The 21045-nt window shown below is 44.4% G+C and overlaps 1 protein-coding gene across 8 annotated transcripts in view; it reads left to right on the top strand.

The window, feature by feature from the left end:
* Window positions 1–21045, top strand: part of FRYL (FRY like transcription coactivator) — a 268920-nt gene that overhangs the window by 95893 nt on the left and 151982 nt on the right. The window lies entirely within an intron of this gene.

Here is a 21045-nt window from a genome sequence, read left to right as displayed (position 1 = left end):
TCCAAGGTTTGCATAAGCTATAATCTTGTGAAATTCCTGTGCCCGGAGCAGAATGGTGTATATGGCAGTATTATCTGCCTGCACAGTCATCTGATAGCAACACACTTTGGCCAAGCACAAAATGTTCTTTTTCAAGGGAAATCGGTTGCCCATGCAGAGAGCGGAGACTGGCTGTAAATAAATGCAGCCTGGATGTGGTGGGGACAGGCGGGAGAGGGTTAATGGCAGCATTTGTAGGCTTTTATTCGCACATCTTATTATGTATATAGCGCCGACATCATCTGCAGCGCTGTCCGCAGTCGTCACCCCTATCTCAGATACTCACAGTTATCCTAGTCAAAGGGGATCGGTCACCTCCTCTGTTTTATTAATACTTGTACTGTCTCACCCATTTGCTAAATCTTTTCCTATTACTGTTGTACCGTTCCTCTGTTATTCCTCCTGAATATTTATAAATAGACTGACATCTGGGTGTTACCATTTCCTATGCCTACATGGCCGGGCACTGTCAGTTGTGATTGGACGTTGTCCATGTGCAGGGACACATCCCTCAGAGGTAACACCCAATTGTTTGTGGGTTTCTAGTAGGAATAACAGAGGGACGGTGCATTGTAGAGTCCTAAGTATCGTTATTGTATGGGAAGAGTTTACTAAAGTCAGAAGACGTGACGGCTCCTCTGTAAGAGAGAAGAAAGCCATGTAAACATGAGCAGAACCCATGGAGAGCAGATTGTTCCCAAAGTTTTAACCTATAGCCCCATTGCTGTATGCCAGCTGTGCCATTCACTGGGCATCCACAACCCTTTGGCAGACTTGGTGCCCCCTTTCAACTTCCCTGATGTAAGTTGGGAACGTTTCTTGCTTGGTGTATTGATTGTAACCTATACATTTTTAGATACCTATTATTATTATTATTATTATTATTATTATTATTATTGCTCTTTTTGGGCTCTTTTGGACCCTCCCCACATCTGACTATCTTGTATTCTTCTCAAGATAGCCACTCTGAGGAATCCTATTTTCGAACTCCACATTTTGCCGTTCCTCTGTTGTTCCTCCTAGAAATTCATTAATAAACTGAGTGTTACTATTTGAGCAACATGTCCCTGGACAGTCTGGCATTGCTACACTCTGCAAGGACACACCCATTTGACAAAAAGAACTGTAACACCCAGGTAGCGGTCCATTCATTAAGTTTTGTGGAGGAATGGCACGATATAGAGTTATAACAAACGTTGCTCCAGAATTATTTCATGGGAAATGAGTTTTGGTTAAAACAGACATGTGAAAGGGGTGATGGGTCCCCTATTAAATAAATAAGTGACACTTTTACTACACTATTGTACTCAGAGACGTAATGACACTTTGGTCCCTGTTGGCGGTTTTGGACGAGCAATGTCTATGGGTATAGGCTTGTCTTTATGGAGGGAGTATGCTCAGGGTAACATGCCCCCCTCACTACCCTTACCCCTATGGTCAGCTACATGAGCTGTATAAAGTATAGCATCCCTATACTATCCATTACGTCGCAGTGACATGCTGCAGACTATATTGGCGTCAGATACAGGTGATCGTTTTTATGATTATCATGAAAAATCCTAGGGGAAACTTGGAAGTCAGCTGAATTTCATGGCGGTGAGTCTGTCTCTACAACACAAAAAACCTCTAGCCCCAGCTTTACAGGCGTGCTTAGCCAACAATATGGGCTGCTGCGCTGGGCAGCGGTGGACTGCAGTTGAGCGTTTTGTCTTTCACAAATAACAATGAGGTGACATTCATACGGCTTATATACAGGATGCCGCACCAGTGCCAGCAGTTTTCGGTTTGGAAGGTTGATCACTTTTTTTTTTAACTCATTAGGGTACCGTAGACTGTGATACGCAGTGACCAATTACAGAGAATGTGAGGATTGGACTGGACGCTCACTATACTAATATCCCGTGTAACATGTGGGAACTAATCTTTGACAGTTTTACTATTAGATGGTGAAATTATCATCTGCTATTGGGAGGGGGCTTCAGGATTCTCCCTCAATGGTGTGAGTAGATAAGCATTCAATGTTGGATTTTCTTGACTTGGAAAGATTCATTACAAGAGGTCTCTGGCGGCATCTTTTTCCCCTCTAGCAGTACAAAAGGCATGCATGCTTGGTCAAACTGAGCATGCATGTGTCATTTGTAGTCAAAAGGCATCGCTGTTAGCCAAACAAGCATTCTTCTAAAAACTATTTCATGCCTGTATAGTGGGATCGTCCATAGTGTGTAAGGTGATTTGTAGGGAAATGATTTCACTTGTTTTTGGCCTTGAGTAATAAAGCTGAGTCACTGTAAAGTTCTGCAACTTTCTATTCTACTTCGGGGTTTATTTCCTTGTCGTTTTTTGAGATTTATTTGCTGTCAGTGACTGGGACCATGCAGAGGAAGTATCTGGACTCCAAAAGGATACCTCTTGCTTTTTCTGATACCTTATAGGGGTTGGACCAAGTTCTAAACTTCTTATCTGTCCACAGGATAAGTGTCTGATCGGTGGTGGGCCGAGTGATGGGACTCCTACCGATCACAAGAATGGGGGTCTCGTGTTCCCCTGAATGAATGGAGAATGGCCCCATAGAGATGAATAGAGTGAATGTGTGCATGGTTGGCCCATTCATATTAGGCAGGGGGGCAGAACCCTGTTCTTTTGATCAGTGAGGTCCCAACAGTTGGACCCCCACCACTTGTTCCTTTTTAAAAGCCCTTTAAAGTTAACCTGAAGCAATGGTCCTATATTTCTGCTGAGTACTGTGTTGGGGCTATCTTTGGCAGTGCCATAGGGATGCATGGAGCTGATGCTCTAATCATATAGGTGATGAAGAACCCCGTCCCCCTGATCATTGGTCAGCTCCCCACCGATCACATACTTTATGCTTCCTAAAATTCCTTAAAAAATAAAATAATGTAGTGTTGGTGGCCTGGATGCTCTGTAGCAAACTCTCATCGGTGAAAAGTTTTAAGATACTCTTGCCACGGCCAAATTGGCGAAGCCCAGCATTCCTATCGACTTAGTAGAGTGTAGTCTAGTTTTATAGAATGGGCCATCCATCGTGGCATGTGCAGAAAGTTCAGCGACACATATATTCTGACTGTACAGGGCGCAGTCCTACTATGTAGATATTTGTACGCCCGGTGAAGTGCTTCCTGTCCTTGGCAGTTGTGTTACCCTAATGAAAGCAGGCATGGTAGTAAAGCCTATGTGCCCAGTTGCTTTCAGAGTGTCACAGCTACTATGAACCTCTGACCTTTTCCTTGACCTTGGTGAATTAGGAGCAAGCAGTGCAGAGGTCACAGGAGCTCTGCAAGAAACTTTGAGCACAGGTTTTGCATACAAATGTGGCCGCCTTTGTGCGTCCTTCTGGGATGGCAGTGATGCAGTAGGAATAGAGGCAATCCCCGAGGCTGAAAACAGCCAGAACTAGCAGAAGCTTCTCTCTATCACGTCATTGATACATTGAATAATTCTCTTTGGTTCATCCTTTCCATGTTTCCCTCTTGCAGCACGGGATTGGCCTATGTAAGTATTTCTGGACTGTACATACTCTGCAGATTTGAGCCTATATACTAGTATAACTGTGACGCTTGGTGGTATTTTATAGCATTCCTGTAGTTCCCAGTTGTTTGATATAGCTGTTATGTCTCCCCATTGTTGTCGCCTGTGCCCTCGCTGGAGTGCTGTGTAACCTGTACCCGCTTCTTCATCACTGCAGTTTAATGTACTGGAAGGGTTTGCCAGATCTTGATACGTGCATAGAAATCGCTGAGCAAGTATGCGCTGCCGGAAGGAAGGAACCAAGTTTTGTTATGATCCTAGAGTGTTCACGTAATCTACAGACCTAACCCCCTTCATAAACGCTTGGTGCCCACTGTCGGCACTAGGGAGCATTTATAGGGGACCCTAGAAAACATGTAAGTTGCCCTCTATGTTATTGGATGCTGTAGTAGGGTCCCAACCCAGTCCTGCATAGCAATAGGAATTCTACATTTGTGATCACCAATGTATGGGAGTACTGGTGCAGAGAGGAGGCGAATAACCACAAAACGGAGGGCCCTAATTTTATATTCACCTCTTATGACCTGTTCATTTCGATAAGGTTAGGCTTTTACACATTGACTTAGATTGTAACAAAGGATCAGTGTATTACCCTGCGACTACTTCACTAATGTAAGTGACTACAGTCGAATTGCGACCCCGACTTCCAGTTGCAAATATTTTTAGCAGTGCTCGAACTAGAAGTTGTAGTCGCAGCACCTTCTGGGTCACAGTGCAACTCCATTCACTTAGTAAAGCAACACCTCAGTCATTGGTTTGCAAGAGAGGAGTTATGGTCAAAGTTGCCAAGTAGCCCTAGCCTAAATCCTCGTATTCCTCATGAAGTTGCAGCTTTACTTGTAATTTTGCATTGTGCCCTTTATTAATCTTCCTGGAAATGTGAGAAGAAACTGACGGCCACCACAATTTAGAGCAAAGAAACTCCAGAATTGTTATTTAATGGGAAATACAAACTATGTGTGTTTACTAAACCAGACATGTCTGGAGCGGTGACAAGTCCTCTGTAACAGCATTGCATTGATGTCGGTGAAGGCAGGGGGCCTGCTGGGGGTACAGTCATTTTGGGGAATAGAAGAGGCCCCAATATCAGAATCTCCCTTGTAAACCTTGTTGCTGTAAGATGACGGGTGAGCTGGGTGAGGGGTTACATTGTGAGTTCCTATAAACATACAGTAATAAGGCTTTCACGCCTGTCCCTGTATACAGATGTGGCATTCAGTGTGGATCATTGTGCTGCTATGTATACAAGGAGGTGTATACACCCGCTCCTGCCACAATAATCCTCCATTGTGGTGAGAAGTCGTGCTTACAATTCCTGCAATGTGCCGCTGTGCGGGGAGGGGGTAGAGTTTGTAGCAATAAGGCTAAACTAACAGGCTAGTCCCGACACTTCCTATATTTACACACTCTTAAAATCCACCTCTTGTATACAGAGCTATAGGACTGCAGCCGAACTTGGGGGAGCGACTGGCACTGTCCTTCTAGCTGTGGGCTACATATGTATGGCATCCAGGCTGCAGCCTTGTTGTCGTCAGCAAATAACACTGCTACTGTCATGTATCTGGCGGCTGTTGTTTCCTCTAGATGTAGCAGAGCTGAATTTGCCATTTTAACTGAGGTCAAGGCTAGACAGCCATCTTAAAGAGGTGCACGCTTCATCTTAACCTAGGCACATCCTCTACGATCCATTCACCTAAACGGAAATCTACGTTAGTTCTTTGCAGGTTTAGTTTTTGGCAGAAAACTGGTGGAAATGATGATCAATTTGATGGGGCTGATGGCCTATCCATCACCACACCATGTGGGTGGGAAAGTGGCATGTGGGACTGATAACGCTAAAGGTCACAATTTTTGCACAAAATTCTGCAACTTTCCAATGGTTTGCACAACCGTTTTCTGGTACGCAAGCCACAATATATCAGCCTCATAGAAACTCCATTGGTCTGAATGGGATGGTGACAGAAATGTATACACAAAGTGCACAGGTAGGGATTTGATGCTGAATTTTAGGCGGAATCCACCTTAAATACCGCCCAAAATCTGCCTCTCATTCATTTCTATTGGAGACACTAGCTGATTTTTTTTTTTCTCATAAAATAAGCATTGTGCTCATTCTTTAGGCAGATTCCATCTGAGAAGATCCTTTGAAATGAATGGGAGGCTAATTACCTAATAGATGGCAGGTCCTCTAACCCCCCTGTTATCCCGATAGTCAGCATTTTACCAGAAGCTTTAGTTCATCCAAGCCAACCAGAATTTAATCCAGTGCAGGTTGCCCATTTAGGCTATATTCACACAACTGAGCCAATTCTCAGCAATTTTATTTTATTTATTTTTTTTAGAATATATGGTAATGCAAAAAAATGTATAAAATTTAGGAGGGAGGGGGAAAGAGGCTTATTGGTATATACACGTAAACAGTTCCCAGGTTCTTATCTTTATTACTAAGTTCAGTGATTTCTGTAGGATGACATGAACCCATGTGAAAGATTCATTCCATTCTCCAGAGTGTTAAATAAGGTCATGCTCTTGTACTCATAAATCAGTCTCTGTTTCCTTGATTTAAAATTCCCTCTTAAAATCAAAATTTTCATGTCATTGGTGATATTTTTATTTTAAGAGGGCATTTTAAATCAAGGAAACGGAGACAGATTTATGTGTACAAGAGCATGACCTTATTTAACACTCTGGAGAATGGAATGAATCTTTCACATGGGTTCATGTCATCCTACAGAAATCACTGAACTTAGACATAAAGATAAAGAACCTGGGAACTGTTTACGTGTAAATACCAATAAGCCTCTTCCCACCTCCCTCCTAAATTTTATGTATGTAAAATATATATTTTTATTTATTAAATTTTTTCCAGTATATGTAAAGTTCCAGCCAAACCTCTTACTTATTTTGTTCCTTTGTTTAGAAGTGAGAGATTGAATTTTGGCAGGAAGTTGGTTAATCCTTTGGTTAATTTCCCCATTCTCTCTGGTTTCACAATGCGGAGTATTAATTTCCCTTGCAGTAGGTACACGGGTTACTGGTTGTAAAGCTATTGTAGGGCGTGTAGTGACTGGGCAGGTAGCGATGACAGATGGCGATTACGGGATCTGCGGTATAATCTTACCACTTTAACTACATTGTTATACATCTTTTATGATACAAGCACTAGGTACTTGTTCCCGTCATGTTCTCATTGTGTCTTTACTAGATTGCCTCTAATGTACGGTCTAATGTACCCTAAGTGAAGTCTGAGCTTTTAAGGAGAACCTGTCTCCGATCCGGGCATGTCTGTGTCAATAAATACTTCTATTCCCCATGAAGTTTTCTTAGACCTTCGTGTTGTGCCGTTTCTCTGTTATTCCTCCTGGAAATGTATGCAATAATTGACAATTGGGTGTTACCTTTCCCCTTTTTCAGGCGGGGTGTCTCTCTAAACAGTCAGCCCTAATTGGACAGTGTCAGTGTGCAGGGACACCCCGCTAACTGGTTACTGTCTGTATAGTCATCAATTTCTAGAGGAACAGCACAAGGCAAGATGATCCAGAATGGTTATAATACTAAAATGGGCATGTCTAGAGACGTGACACCGACCCTCTTTAAAGAAACTAATGCCAGTCTTCATAAATCTGACCCGGAGTTGGCAGAGGTTGCACCTAATATATGACAAGGCATATGTCTCCTCGTAATTGGGCTGCACTTGGGGGACGCCAGCTCGTAGCTGGGTTACATTTCCCCTAGCATGCCCTTGCCGCACCCCCTTTTCGAGAAAATGTCGGGGACAGTGCGGAAATTAAAACGTTGCAATTTCGCTGCTCAAAAACCTTTGTACTAAGAAACGGACAACTTTGTATACTTTGTATTATGCCTTGGCCCCATTACGCCTTGCATCCTAGTAATGTGTCCTGTATAATATGGCATATAAAACTGAACCCAAAGCCCTTTGTGCGTCTCCTACTTTGTATAGTAGTGAGCACACATAACACCACACATCTCCAGACGTCTCAGACACCGCTGGTGACCTGCCATGTGTCTTGTAACAGATGCCTCAGAATAGCAAGTTACTACAAGACGTAGCTGAGCTGTAGCCAGGGTTGTCTTCTACCGCCCATTGTGGCTTCACTTGGGTGCAAAGAGTAGGACTAATGAAAGTTTTATGAAGAAGACAAAGGTTGCTGAGATTTGTAGTCCATCATGGAGTTGAGATTTATTTTGCTCCTATGAGTTGCTGAAACCTTTTTAGCCTGGACCTCCTTTCTGTGTGGTTGGCTGAATATACACTTCAAAGGCAGATTTGCATATTCTTCCCATAGTTCCTTGCAAAGTGGAGTGCTAAAGGCTTAACAAGTCTCCACACACCCATATGGTGGTCTCTCCCTAAGGAGTGACAATATCCCCCGAACCCTGTCTAAGCCTCTCACCTCTACCAGGTTATAGTCCTCTCTACATCGGGCTGATGAGATCCAACCAGATCGAAACAGCTGTCCTCGATTGAGAGACTATACCTGGTATTAATCCCAGCGTCATTGCTAAACAAAGGCCTCTTGGAAGGTCGGGCATGAGGCTAAAGGGAGCAGCCATTATTGGGTTATTTCACTGGAATCCTGTCTTAAGACAGGCTTGCACATTCCAGTGAGCGCCCTCTATTGGTTTGCAACAATGAGGCAGCAACTGTCTTCCTAATTACATCATGGAAGGCAGATTTGCATATTCTTCCCATATACACTTCAAAGGGAGAATTTTTTTTACTAGGGACAAAGACTCACAATCGTTGTCCAATCCATTCGTGGCGATTGCCATTATGTTCATTTTTTTTTCATCATTTTTTTTTTATTAGTATTGACCAAATCTAGCAATTTTGATTGGACAAGTCGACAATCTAAAGTGTATGGGGGCTTATCGGTAGATGAGGATCAGCCAGTTGAGTTTCAACTCTTTCGTTCAGACCCCTCTGGTGGCCGCTTTCTCCTTCACCTTGTTCAGTAGTAACTTTCACCCAACAGCTCTATTGTGTGTATGGTCAGCATTAGCCAAAGGACTATTAGAGATGTCATGTGGCCATTTTTTGGTTCATGGTTGGTTGGTGCATGTTCCTGACTTGGAGGACATTGGCCAAAATGACCGGTCAATCTGTGCTGTGGTCTGTGCCCTATTCTGGGCTTCCATTTGGCCTAAGTGACTACATCACCTGACAAGATCCAAAAAATCTGACACTGATCAGCTTTTTATAAGATTAGCTGGTGTCGGTTGTTTCACAAAAGGTATCGATGGTCTGGAGAAAATAGTTTTACGTAAAAAATAAAAAAAATGATAGAAGATCGAGGTGTTGGGTGTTTGAGGTTCACTTTTGTGCCCCTTTTTCACACTTTAGGCCGTCATTGGGTTCTGTCCTGGCAGATTGAGCTTTAGTAGAGTATCCTATAAATCTCCTAATACGTCCCAGCTTTGTACTAGTAATATATACCGTCCCCACAATACTGTACAGATATAATAGGTAAAACACCGCTCAGACGGTAGACGTTCTGATAACTAGGCCTACAATTGTTGGTTTGCTTACATTGTGTATTACGGTATGATTGCTCAGCCAATAGATCAGGAGTCTTTGGTGCTCTCCTGTCATTCATGGACAGGTGGTGGTTGGATTGTCAAGGTTAAAGGGAGTCTGTCAGCACCTAAACTGGTATTATACTGGGCCTGCTGCCATATGGAGTAGTTATACACTACCGCCATCATACCAGTACTGAGAATTTGGACTTTTATTCTATATGTAAACTAGGTGCCTGTATCATCCGCAGAACAATAACTTCTATTAATCCCCTACGTACCGCATGAATAGATCTGGGCAGAGCAGGGTGGGGCCGGGTGCCAAGGCCGCATGACGGATGGTGTTCAGGCATGAAATTACACAGCACAGGTATGACGGTGATGGGGCTTACATACATTACATGGCACATTGACTAGTAGAATACGTTTTTAGGAGATGTCTAGACTCCCTTTAATCTTATTTGGGGATATCCGTGTTGGTTTAGAGCAGATCTTGCTTCCATCAGATTGGAACAAGTTGTGTATTTTGTCTAGTATTAGAAAAACATGGTTGCTTTCTCCTAGAAGGTAAACTGTATCAGCGCATGGATCCATCGGGGCTCTATGGAATCAGATATGTCTAAGCTACAATAATATGTGAATAGATATGGCACTTGGGCATCCCCTTTAAAAGTAAGGACACAATTTAAGAATTTCTCATGCAGGTTTTAAACCCAAAACCAGGAGTGGATTGTTAAAGAGTCAAAGAAACCTCTGCTATTTCTAGGTATGGTCCGTCACACTTGGTGTTCGCTTATCAAATGACATAAGAAAACCGAAAGATGTGTCTTGACCCTAAGAGAGGACAATAGTTTAGCGCACAGCCTTTAAGGAAACCTGTTTCTGCTGTCAGACACCTTGTCCTGGTGATGTATAGGTCCCTAAATACTGCTATAGCTAGCACAATGGAGCTTGGGAAGGAATCGGTCGCTTATTTGCCCCTCTTATTATATGGTAAACAAGACCTAAACGGGTTTAGCGACCCCAGTGCAGACAAAGAGAATTTGCAATTAAAGGGGTTTTCTGGGTTCACTAAATTGGTAACTTGTTCTTTGAGCAAATGGGCTCTGCCACCAGGGCCAGAATACATACAGCTGATTGAGACTTGCCGGTTATTCAGACCCCCACCGATCTGTGAGCCCTGTTCCTGACTGTTGGCGCCCCTCCTGAGGTTTTGGTGTTCAGACATAAGGCCTCTTCACTGCTCCACACATCCATATGCCGTCTACATTGTCTGCAAGATCCATTTCTTAAATGCAACATTTCTTAGAGACACTTTTTAACAACTTGTAGGTCAGGAAGAAGAGGGACAGTGAGAGTATCCGAGTAATAAATAACTGGAGGTCAGACTACACACAGTTGGATATTTTTAATCAAGCCTTAATGCGGAGTTGCTAAATTTTGAAGAAAAACACAAGAACCTATTACTTTTATCATGAAGCGAGTCAATCTTGTGTCTCGAGGAGCCTTACCTTTTATCTACGCTTGTGTTCATTCTTCTTATAACCTGGCCATACACATTGGATCCCACCACTTGCATTTCCACTGCCCCGATTCTCATTGAGAAGTCATTGTTAGAGTAGTCTCCTCTTAGTCAGAACACGTGTAAGATCTGCCAAACCAAGTGCGGATGTGTATGGCAGAATTGTTAAGATAACTGTTGCTTGTGTCCGGCCATCTTTGGTGAAGCTTCACTCACATTGGCGTGCCTATCTTTAGTAAAATGTGGTTTGTAGGAACTTGCTGTTCAGATAGACTGAACATACAAACTCTCTAAAGCACGTCAGACGTAACAATACAGGAGACAGGCTCTTGGCCTTAGGCGGTAGATGTGATTGTATGGTATAGTCAGTGGATGACTGGATCTGCTGTAACCTTTCAGAAATAATGGAGCTGTCACTTACCTATCTCTTCAGCGTCCCACCCAATCCAGATGGCCATCATACCTTCAACTTGACTCATGTTGCTGGTGTAACACGGGGTGTGGAAGTGTCTTCACTGATGGACTGACTATGAAGAGTTGCTCCTTGCCGGAACCAGTTAAACTTGTGTTCGCTTTCCTCCAATTTAAGATGATTCCTCCTTTCTTTGTGCTCGCTCTTGTGGATGAGCGCTGTTTAACAAAGATCGAGTGCTAGAGTTTCTTATTTGTAGCCGTCCTGGAGTACCGCCATATTGTGCCGGATATCTATAGCGCTGCACGTCACACTGATGCCATTGTGCATTGTAGGAGAGTTATAACTTAGAATATTTATTCCAGTTGAATACATTTTCTGGCAGCACATGAATACATTTTTTTTTGGTTCATATTTTAGGATGTTTTCAGTCTTTTTAATCCATATTCTTTTTATAACGGGCCAGAGTTGTGATTTTTGAGACCTTTGCTGGATGTTTATTTAGAATGAATAGGTGTATACTTATGTACCGTATATACTCGAGTATAAGCCGAATTTTTAAGCACAGTTTTTGTGCTGAAAAAGCTCTCCTCGGCTTATACTTGAGTCAAATCCCTCCTTTCCCTAGAATACATATAAAAGTAGAAAATGACTGTAAACATACACATTAGGTATCCCTGTGTCTACTGAATATAGGGGATCTGCAGCGCTCCTGTTCCGTCAGGAAGGGGTTAATAGGAGCACTGCAGATCCCCTATATTCAGCCAGGCTGAATTTCATGTGGGGGGGGAAAAAAAAACTGTCCTCAAGTTCAGGGAAGGGGCAGACAGACAACCAAAACACCCCCTCCCCTCCCCCAGCAACTACTGCACCCAAAAAACATTTTAATTTTTGAAATTTTCCAGTAGCTGCTGCATTTCCCCCCCTCGGCTTATACTCGAGTCAATAAGTTTTCCCCGTTTTTTGTGGTAAAATTAGGGGCCTCGGCTTATATTCGGGTGGGCTTATACTTGAGTATATACGGTAAGGAGTTAATGATCACATACTACGGCCTAGTACAAGCTCTGAGACGTACAGAACCAATATTTGGCACCTAACTATACCATCTGTATCGCTGCAGTTTTATTATTTTTTTTTCCTTTATGGACCCATATTGAATTAAAGGATGGACCTTTTGGACTTCAGATATTTTCTCTGGGATCTTCTAAGGCCCACTTCTTATCTGTATTCGGGCCTTTCAGTTCCCGTCTCCACATGAAATATGCAGAGAGAATAGCCCTGCAAGCAGCACTTTTCTCTCCGCATTTTTTGTACGGAAACCACACGGACCCCATTATAGTTTATGGGGTCTGAGGGTTTCCTAAAGTAACCACTTCTTTCATGCAGATAGGTTTTGGTTCGGGGGGTCCCCAAGCAGACTCCTTGAACGCAGATGTGAACCAGGCCCAAGAAATACTCTACTAGGAACGGATCTCTTCTTACTACAATAGCATGTACATAGTACTGAACTGTAGGGACTCCATGTGCCGCTCTTGTAGTCTTCATTCACCCAACTGGAAAAAAAACTCCCTTGCCATTTAGATGTTCTAGAACAGGGTTGGACAAAATAATCAGATGACAAAACCTCAAAAGTAGACAACCCGAAAAGTTATGGTGGCCATACACATTAGAGATACGTCAGTGGGGCTGGCTCACCGTCTAATATGTCGAAGAGTGTCCTTACTCTTATCAGGAATAAATCCTGTTCCGTCCTTTGTTCTGAAGGTAGCTTACCTCCAGATGAGTGCGGCGGGATCTTATTTCCCCGTATATGTACGGGGATGGGAGGAATAGCAGACGGCAGTGCAACTACATGACCGGCATTAGTCTCCAGTATGAAGTTTTAAGGCGCCTTGGGTAACCATCCAAACTATTGGGATATATGGTGACCCTTTCATAGAGGAGGCCTTTTCATTACCCATGTGTAGCACTGTTGCCTTGCCATTACAGCGGAGTGATCCTTTCCCTTTATTCAGCCATCCATCTTTGCCTTTTAGTCCAATGACAGGCTGCACCTATCAATCTCATTACATTTGTCCTGGCCATTTTTTTTTCCTCTTTGTCTACAGCATCTGTTTCTCGTATCCCCATGCCATGCATAGATTCAGTGTGTGCATGTAACATATGGCCTGAAATGCCCACAGCTTGTGTTATTTGGTTGTAATTACATTTGCCCTTGAAGCGATAGTGTAATACAATCTTTACATTGTGGTGCTATCGTCATGCATTACCAATCCTATACGGTCACCGTGCCAGTTTCTTTCTTTGCAGATCGCTCTCCGTACTTCTTGAAGGACATTACGGTTTCTATTGTCCAAATGACCTCTGGCTATGCCACTGCAGATCTGGACCAGCAGAATAGGCTTTTAAGAAGATTACGGTTAGGATTGATCTTTAGTCTTTGGTCCTGATAGTCCACCCTTTGGTGCACAACACAGATAACATTGTATGTGCGTATCTACCCCGGTGCATTTTCACAAGAAGCCTATTGTTCAAGGATTTGGTCTAATCCTAAATCATTTTATGCCTAAGTATTGCAGAATATCGATGACCTCCACACAGTCCTCCAAATTCAATACTAAATATACATGTTTCTGTACGTAGGGTAGCCATATTGGTCCAGACCCAGCATTTCAGCTTTTGGGACAGATGGCTGCATTATGTCCAATGTCACGGTTGGGATGAGAAGATAATTGCAAATATCTGATAGCTGTGCCATGGCCATGGAGTGACTGTGCCCATTGGGTTCTAGCTTATTCTGTGTCTGCGTCGCTTTCTCAGAGGATTTGCATTGCTTTGCTGTTCTTGTAGTTTTACTCTTGAATAGGTGACCACATATATTTCTGCAGGCCATTCAACCCCCCCGTTTTTCTTTTCTCTTTTTGCAGAATTGCAGACCAGTGATTTGGTAGACAGATTTAAAGAGGTATTCCCACCTCACATACTCATCAGTCTTCACTCCTGTAAAATCTTCTTTCTTCCTGGTTTCTTGCATCATTTGGTGGGCGGGGTTTCACAGGCAACCTGCCGTTTAGCTCCACATCCAAATTTTTGTGTAGCTCCGCCCACCCATATTGGACTATGAAGTACAGGAAGCAGCAACTCCATTCTGTGTTACATACAGAGACTGCCTGTCTCTGCCATAATGAACACAACTGAATTAGCTAGCCTGATAACTGGGAGAACAGAAGAAATGAAAGCAGCTCCTCTCCCCTATCTGAGAGCAGGGAGGTAGGTCACGTGGTGCAGACACAGGAATAGCTAGAAACACAGGCTGGCTCCCGTGCACTTAGCCCCTCCTCCCTCCCCCCTGAGAGCAGCAGATACATCACTTGACTCATGAGCAGCTAAGTCAGGGCTGTGGCCACAAAGAATTGAATAAAGTAAGATAGTGGACAAACAAAGCAGTTTTTCTGAAGCAGTGTATTTAGGAAAAGTCTTACATCCACAGTAACAAGCAGTATAGGTAGGATCCTTGTGATGGGACAACCCCTTTAATGTCCATGCATTGGTGCCTTGTGGGCAGGGGTAGAGGGCCCATGGGCAATAGTAGTAATAGGAGCCTTGCTATATAAAAGCCAATCTAATGAGAGTGGCCACTTTCTGTAGCTTCTTCCCGACCCCTTTCCCATACACATGCCCTCTTGGCCTATGTGTATTTTGAATGGAGTGATTCTCCGCCAGATATTGGGCATGGGCCTGTAAAATACAGCATGTCCAATCCTTTCCTCTAGCATTATCTGCATAGGGAGAGTTAGAGGTCCCTCATATATATCATCTTTCTATGTGCTCCAGACAGTATAATCCTCCTACAGTCACCCGTACATTATATGTCCCCACTTTACAATGTTCCCTTCCAACTGCCCCACAGTATTAAGTCCCTCTCTTGGTGCCCCAGTTTAAACTGCTGGAAACTAGAGGGGACATGAAACTGGGGCAGCTTGAGGGGGAGATTAAACAGTGGGGGTAATTGGAGGGGGGCAATAAATTAATGACAGCTGGAGCAGGACATGAAACTGGGGGCAACTAGAGGGGGACATTAAAATCGGGCAGCTGGAAGCAGACATTAAACCGTAGGGGTAGCTGGAGGGTGACATTAAACTGGGGGTAACTAGAGGCAGACAGGTCCCCCTCCAGCTTCCTCCACGGTTTAATGCCCCTTCCAGTTGTCCCCAGTTTAATGTCCCCCCAGTTTAAGTGCCCCTTTCATCTACCCCCAGTTTTATGTCCCCCCTTCATTTCTCCCTCAGTTTCATATCCCCCTTCATCTGCCCCATTTCATGTCCCCCCTCCATCTCTTCCCCCAGTTTCATGTCCCCCCTCCATCAAATAAGACTATTACTGGCCAGTCTCCAGTAGATCGATGGCATGGATAGCATCGAATCATCGCTTGTGTTGCCTGATCGGGCCATACACATCTAGTTTTAGCTGACAAAAGCCGATAATCTCCAATGTGACTACTCCCTTACTTGACAAGCGACATTCTACTATCCTGCTTTATGGAAAACCACTTGCGTTTAATGTTAAAGTCGTAGCCATATGGTCAAAATCTGCCATTTTTTCCAGCTTTTATCTTATGTCTGCCTCCAATATGAAGTTGTTACCTAATACCTGAAACGTCCCGGGTTGCAGATATATAGATGTAGGTATAGAGGGTCTGTCCTAACCCTGTGGTCATGACTGAATGGGAATACATTCTTAAAGGATTCTTCACCGTTTATAGGACGTCAGATTTATTTCCAGTACAGAACGCAGACTTTTCCGAGGCGGCCTTGCGATGACGGTATTTATCCTGTTCTACTACTTCCATTATATAAGTAGACGGTCGCCAGTCGTCCTCTCCCGGGTTATGTGTACAGTGGGTGGCCGCCCGTGCTTTGTATGATGTGTAGGATGTTTTTAACGGGTGACAGATTACAATTTCCACTGCTGTTTTGTTCTTTCCAGGCCCGAAAGCCTCATCCCCTCTAACTCATTTGTTTTAATATTGAATTTACTTCACATCATTTGGGAAATTGGCAGCGCGGTCCGGTAGTTATGGGAACACAACAAATAAGTCTAACAAAACGGCTTACTTTTCATAATTGAATGCAGGTGCGAGCCGTCGGCGCGACTATTAGCGCCTTCTCAGCTTTTGCATTTTTAATTTATACATTATTTGTCTCGGGAAGCCATTAAGATAGAAGGAAGCTCTCGCCATAAGGGTAGTTAATGTGTATCAAGAGGAAGATGTAATCTGCTCTTGAAGCACGGCGTCTCCGAGTAAAATTAATTTAAGAAAGGTCTTTGGGTTTATATCAGTGTGGTTTTAATAAAGTCGACATCTAGTTCTGGCTATGGCTGGCTTTAGGAGCAGACACCGAATATTGACATGGGATGTGTCATTTGTAGGGTTGAGCGATCGTGTTCAGAAAAGATCGGATTCCGATCGGCGATTGAGAAAATTTCGCGATCGGAATTCTGAACATGATCTTTTTAGGTGGGATTGAGATCGGTGATTATTTCCCACAATGCTTTGCTACTGGCCAATCATTGTGGGAAAAGCTAACAATGTTAGCCTTCACACTCATTCTGAGCGGAGTGTATACTCAGTGTGAAGGCTCCGCTGCGGTTCCATAGGAATGAATGGAAACAGCCGGCACACAGCCTTAACCCCCCTGCGCGCCGGCTGCGTCCATTCTAATGGGAGAATAGCTAACATCTCTAGTAGCTACTTACCTGCAGAGATGGCTGGTCCGGTGCCCTGTGTTCTAGTTCTTCTTCACCTCGCTGCCCCCGCCTCCCAGGTTAGTGTTAAAGAGCTAGGAAGAAGGCGGGGCTTGTGGCTTAGGAGAGTGTGGGCGGGTACAGGGCGGGGAAATATGACTTCTCCCCTCCCAGTACCCGCCCACATTCTCCTAACCCGCCCACACTCTACTAACCTGGGAGGCAGGGGGCAGCGAGGTGAAGAAGAACGAGAACACCGGACCAGCCATCTCTGCAGGTAAGTGGACACCAGGGGGGACTAAGTAGTCAGAGGATTAATTAAAAATCCTCTGGCTACTTAGTAATTTAAAAAAATCACTACACAGCGTGGATTCTAACAATTAAAGCATTCAATTGTTAGATTCCATGCTGTATAGTGAATAAGATTGTTTTTAAAATCCGATCTCCGATTAGTAAAAAAAAAAATCTGATTGACTTGCATTGGGATCGAGATCAGGTTCGAATGAAAAATGATCGGAAATCGGATTTCAAAACTGATCCTGAAAAGTCAAGATCAGCTCAACCCTAGTCATTTGGATCCGTGCAAGCATATAGTCCCGCACTGCAGTACCCCTGGTCACCACTTGGGGACTGAATTTTATTTTATTTTTTTTAAGTAGTTAAAAGAAAAATTAAAATTAATAAAATATATAGGACAATGACAAACATTTGGTTGAAAGGTGTTTCGTAGTTTAGCGTTTTCTATGTGTTGAGAAGGTCCAAAATGGATTATGGTGGGGAACCCAGGCAGCGTAGCAAAGGGGATGATAGAGAAGTTGTAAGCCGCACGTTGTAGGTCATAACTATGAGAAACTGTCAGGTCTGAACAGTATGACCCATGATGCTCAGCCAGCCTATTTATATTCTAGCTATCTGGATAGCGTAATACTCTGTGTTTGCCCTACAGATAAGAATATTTGCACACTTCCCTATTAATATTTGTCCTACGAGGTTCAGATGATTTTTGTATGCAAAACATATTTGTGTTTTGGAAACGAACCATTGGTGTTCAGTGTATGAAAAGGCCATGTGTACAGTGGATACATCAGGGATCGGATACCTACAGTGTTGTACATCATAATACATGAGCTCTCATAGATCTTGACTCTTGTTCAGTATAACGTTATGAATGGACACCACGTCAACACTGGCATTCCGCCAGCGCTGGTCTGTGCGCGCAACTCCTATTGGTGGATGGCAGGCTGTGGGCGGGCTCTGGAGCCAGGGCTGCGTCACAATAGGTCGGTGTCCCCAGGGATCAACTACGTTCCTCAGTTTCATGTCCCCCCCCCACACACACACACATCGGCCTCAGTGTAGTTGGACTCACCTTGCCACACTCCCCTGCCGCTCTCTTCGCCCACTCACTGCACATAAGTGTCGGGCGGCTGGCTGCGTATGGCAGGTAGACTGCAATAGAGGCGCCGGTATTCTGCAATACACTGCAGAATACCGCCGCCTCTATTGCAGTCTACCTGCCTAGGCTGCAATAGCAGCGAAAGACTGACAGGCCAGGGAGGCAGCGCAAGGCTTCCGGCTGTCATAGCAAACTGACGCCAGCCCCCGCTCTGCCTCATATATGCCACACGCAGCCAGCCGCCCTACAACTATGTGCAGTGAGCGAGCGGAGAGAGCGGCGGGAGAGCGTGGCAAGGTGAGTCCAACTACACTGAGGCCGATGTAGGGGGGGGCATGAAGCTGGGAGCAGAGATGGGGGGACAAGAAACTGGGGGGAAGAGATGGGGAGGAAAAGATACTGGGGGCAGAGATGGGGGACAAGAAACTGGGGGCAGAGATGGAGGGACAAGAAACTGGGGGCAGATGAATGGGGGGACAAGAAACTTGGGGCAGATGAAGGAGGGACAAGAAACTGGGGGCAGAGATGGGGGACAAGAAACTGGGGGCAGATGAAGGGGGGACAAGAAACTGGGGGCAGATGAAGGGGGGGACAAGAAACTTGGGGCAGATGAAGGAGGGACAAGAAACTGGGGGCAGAGATGGGGGACAAGAAACTGGGGGCAGATGAAGGGGGGACAAGAAACTGGGGGCAGAGATGGGGGGACAAGAAACGGGGGGCAGAGATGGGGGGACAAGAAACTGGGGGGCAGAGATGGGGGGACAAGAACTGGAGGCAGATGAAGGGGGGGGCAAGAAACGGGGCAGAGATGGGGGGACAAGAAACTGGAGGTAGAGATAGGGGGGACAAGAAACTGGGGGAAGAGATGGGGGGACAAGAAACTGGAGGTAGAGATGGGGGGGACAAGAAACTGGGGGCAGAGATGGGGGGACAAGAAATATAAGCGGTTCAGCGCCACCGCCAACCCGAAGACGAAGTCGCGGGTAACTGCTAATACTAAATATATCAGACATGCCCTATGTCAGGTTTGCATATTATACATACAGGTTCATATTACTACATGGTACAAAAATACACCAGACATATAAGGGGGGAATTATTAAGACTGACATTTCTTACACCAGTTTTATTCCATTCCCCATTCCTAGAATTACTGGGAGGCTCCTTCCTCTTAATAACTCTTTGTGTGAAGACTCCACCAGTCAGAAACTGGTCTTAATGTCTGGTATAACCCTCCACTGGTTTGAGTTATGGTACATCTGACAGACCAACATGTCTCCGGCCTACTTAGATTCCCATCCTGCTCCTGATCCAGTACTAGCAGTTACCCGCGACTTCGTCTGCGGGTTGGCGGTGGTGCTGAACCGCTTATATTTCTTGTCCCCCCATCTCTGCCCCCAGTTTCTTGTCCCCCCCATCTCTACCTCCAGTTTCTTGTCCCCTGAAGACTCACCTATTCAGGAAGGCCTACAACCTCCAATAACACTATCACCGCACTGCCATCTGTACAGTCTCCCCCTCTCCTTCTGTCTCTACCCCCTTCCCTCATAGATTGTAATCCCTCGCGGGCAGGGCCCTCTACCCCACTGTGCCAGCCGATCACTGTTAGTATGATATGTACCTGTATATTTTGTGAATTGTATGTAACCCCCAAATGTAAAGCACCATGGAATTAATGGTGCTATATAAATAAACAATAATAATAATAATAATCCAGGCGCTGAGGTGTACGAAATATACGGCAAGCTTTGGTGTAGTTTTGGCTCATTCATATCTGTTCCATCTAGCAATTGACAGCCTAGTGTCTATGCATGTGAAGTCATCGGCCTGTCAGTCACCTTCCTGACCAGCGGGGTAGAGGTCTCCTCCTGTATACACCAGACTCATAAACTGTGTGTAGTTCTGGCTACTTAGAGCATGGACTTGTATATCCAGCCCTTACATAGTACAGCATGGTCAGCTCACTATTCAGTACATATTTTCTTTGCTTTGTACAGAAAGCGTTGCACATTTCTACGTTCATGGTCCTGCCTATGTTGTCCTCGTCCGAGGGCAGAGACTAGTTCAAGGGCGTATCCAAAAATGACACACAAGAAACAGAAACTACTTTGTGGTATGAAAAAATGTATCAGCCGTCATGTCTGCCATGAGGAGCAAGGATCCCGGATGACGGGTTATTACCCATACATATGTAGCAGTATGGGAATAAAACCTCGCAGCAAGTCTCAAGAGTTAAAAATACAACATTTCTGGGGAATGAGGTTTTGCGCTTACAATGAGTAGAGACAATAACAAACCAAACCAAATAGCACATTCACAGCTCCATGAACACACTGCACACTATTCACATAAAACAATGCCATGTTTGTTTGTTCTCCATCCATGTCTCTGCTATGTGGGAAATCTATGATCAAGAGTCCCTGCGGTGCGAAAGGAAACCTCTGCAGCTCTACATTGTTTTCTATATGACATACACGTTATAGATTATAAGATCACATTAACAATGGAAAATCAGGAATTCTGCTTTCTGGTTATTTAGCCCCTAAGTAGATTCTCAGAAGAACTTCACTATTGTAATATACTATACATATATACTCGAGTATAAGCCGAATTTTTCAGCACAGTTTTTGTGCTGCTAAAAAAGCCCCCCTCAGCTTATACTCGAGTCAGCAAAAAAAAAAAAGCTCAGGGAAGGGGCAGACAGACAACCAAAACACCCCCTCCCCTTCCCCAGCAACTACTGCACCCAAAAACTCCGACCATTTTAATTTTTGAAATTTCCCAGTAGCTGCTGCATTTCCCCCCCTCGGCTTATACTCGAGTCAATAAGTTTTCCCAGTTTTTTGT

The sequence above is a fragment of the Leptodactylus fuscus genome, chromosome 1, assembly GCF_031893055.1.
Source record: "Leptodactylus fuscus isolate aLepFus1 chromosome 1, aLepFus1.hap2, whole genome shotgun sequence".
Lineage (NCBI taxonomy): Eukaryota > Metazoa > Chordata > Amphibia > Anura > Leptodactylidae > Leptodactylus > Leptodactylus fuscus.
The sequence above is the reverse complement of the archived record's forward strand: the minus strand, read 5'-3'. Positions and strand labels throughout refer to the sequence as shown.